This window comes from Peromyscus leucopus, chromosome X (assembly GCF_004664715.2).
Source record: "Peromyscus leucopus breed LL Stock chromosome X, UCI_PerLeu_2.1, whole genome shotgun sequence".
NCBI classification, from domain to species: domain Eukaryota; kingdom Metazoa; phylum Chordata; class Mammalia; order Rodentia; family Cricetidae; genus Peromyscus; species Peromyscus leucopus.
The window spans coordinates 92,823,487-92,826,277 of record NC_051083.1 but is presented as its reverse complement, the minus strand read 5'-3'; the positions used below and the strand labels follow the sequence as shown (position 1 = coordinate 92,826,277).

The window sequence follows — 2,791 nt, the reverse complement described above, 5'->3', positions numbered from 1 at the left end:
ATTTGATTGTCTTGAGATGCTACAAGTAGGCCCTCTTCCAGGAAACGTGCACGCGCGTGTGCATGTGCATGTGCGTGTGTGTGTGTGTGTGTGTGTGTGTGTGTGTGTGTGTGTGTGTATGGATATTTTTATCTCATACTTGATAGCCAGAAAGATCTTTCTCTGTATCAATAAGAGATTCATATATTTTATTGATATTCTTTTTTAGCATTAGAATGCTTATTGGGGCATTATCTATAATATCAAGACAATGGAAGCATTGTATGTTGTGGGAGGGTCCCTGAAGGCTTTACGGCAGGCAGGGAAAAACAATCAGGGTCAGCTCAATTTGGGTAACCAGTGCTAGGCCAGGACTTCTAGAGTCTAACCCAGATCATTTTACTTTGGCCATATTTAAGCACAATATAATTTTGAAATAAGTATTCACATAACAATTAACTCAGTCCCATTTGCACAATAATCTTAAGACATGTTTACATTGAGAGTCTTTACAAAGTATATCTGGCTTCTTTCACAAAAATGGGTAGGTACAAAAAATGGATTGACTCAGAGATAAAGCTTTAGGGTCTGGGGAGAATGACTGAGGTGAACACAATGCCTATGGGAGTCAGGTTTGGCCTGGCCCTAAGACAACACAGAAGTCACTTAGGCTGTTGTATAAATGACATTCTCACAAGGATGAGTTGTATGGCCTAGAAGGTTATGGCTCAAGGTTTTAAGAGGAAAGTGTTGGTTTTTATGAGGCGGTGCAACGTTATTCATTAAGTGGCGCTGTTACTGTGTGAGAAAAGCAATGGGGCACAACAAAACCTACTATAAGAGTTTTATTAGGAGAAGGGAGGGACAGAAGAGAATGTGCTTAGGCCTATGGAAGACATGTGCAGGAAGCGGGGTGAGAAGAAAGGAGAGGAGTCTGTGTTCTGCTTTTTATGGATTCCCCTGCACATGCACATGTGGGCTTATGGAGCTACACCATGCAGGCACATAGATTGCGTGATCATGCTGCATGCAAATTATGCGATCGCACAGCACACAGATTACATAGGACATAAAGCCCTGGAATAACTAAACATCTGAACAACGCATGCGTGGTCATGTAGCTGGGGGAGTGGCCAGGAATTCCAACATTTCAGACTCTTTGCTTATTATGGAAAAAAAAAGGCAAGTGAACAAGAGTGGGGGCACCATGTCTCCCAAAAACTGCTTCCAGCTGACTTGGTGGGCATCAGTTAACTCTTGGGGAGTAGGGAAGGGGGCTTTGAGGTAGCCAGGCATCCTGGGGTAGTGGATTGTTGTCTGTTGCTTTGGGAGTTGTCTGACAAGGTGCTGTCCAGGTGGATTCAAGCTGGTTCTGGAGCTCAGAAGAATTTTTAAACATATTAAGAAGCAGCCATGCAGCTGGGCAGTGCTGGCGCACGCCTTTAATCTCAGCACTTGGGAAGCAGAGGCAGTTGGATCTCTGTGAGTTTGAGGCCAGCCTGGACTACAGAGTGAGTTCCAGGAAAGAGGCAAATCTACACAGAGAAAAACCAAAACTCTGTCTCAAAAAAAAAAAAACAAAAACAAAAACAAAAACAAAAAAAACAGAAGCAGCCATGGAAAATTTAAAAATCTTAAGCCTGTGACCATGATACTGTAATGTTTAGTACTGCGCAGTACTGGTTAGTGTTAGTGAGAGAGGGGGATATTTGTAGCATGCTTTTAATTTTTATGTGAGATAAAGCCTTATCTGAGGCAGATTTTTTTTCTTCTACAGGGGAGAGCGAGAACGCAGTTCCCCACTACCACAAAAGGAAATCGCAGGGTTCAGCACATCTGGAGTGCAATGGATAAGCCTCACCCCGGGAAAACCACCTTTGTGATCATGGTATCTCTCCTGCCAGGTAAATATGAGACAGATTATTTTAAGGCACATGTTTTCTTTATTAGTTTAGCATCCAGAAGACACAGGTGATCAACTGCTGAGGGCATTTAACAGTAACAGATTGCTATATTAAAAGTCTGTTTGTTTGCAGAGTCCAGACCCTTTTTGGTCTGGGGGTGTAAATACCTTTGGACTGTTACTGTTCCTTACCGTCTGGGTATACTTGACGGTACTTGGCCTCCAGCTCTATGATCGTCCTGTAACAATTAGCTGAGTAGTTAATTAGAAGAGGGAACCAAGAAGGAAGAGCTTGTGGGGTGAGACCTCATTCTTTTGGAATTGGTGACAAGGCAGTGGATCCTGGTGTCCTCTGCAACTTGAGAGAGAGCAGGGCCCTGTCTGTGTCCCTGTGCATGAGGAGAAGAGGCACTGCTGACCGGTCTGGAGGGAGGCACATGGAGGGAGCAATGAAATAAAAGCTCCTACCTTAGCTAGATAATCTCTTCCCACTAGGTACCCCTGAAAGTACAATTAAGTGGTGGGATCTGGTGAGGTGGGTAGGGCTGTCCCTCTACCCCAACAATGGGGAAATGAGGAGAGGTGGGACCCCAAAACTCCCTCAGGACTGATTAAGTGGCTGAATGTCCAAAAGGAAGGAAATGGATCACCTCATGCTGCAATGGCCCTGTGAGCCCGTGACCAAGCCTAGGAGACCTGTTGGAGGTCTTTGTTTAATGTCTCCATGCCACCAGGTGCACAGGGGCAGTCAGCTGACCAATGTCACTCTTGGTGGCACTTCAGACAAGTCTCAATTGATGGCCCCGTGTGGAGCAGGGCACGCACAAGCCCAGTGGCCTCTTCTACCACACTTAAAACAGGGACCTGGAAGCTTTCAGGCAGCCGCTCAGATACGGTGTGCCACCACAT

At 45.2% G+C, this 2,791-nt stretch overlaps 1 pseudogene; it reads right to left on the bottom strand.

The window, feature by feature from the left end:
* Window positions 1-1,753: 1,753 nt before the first annotated feature.
* Window positions 1,754-1,891, bottom strand: LOC114710853 (annotated as a pseudogene).
* Between the last annotated feature and the right edge of the window lie 900 nt (window positions 1,892-2,791).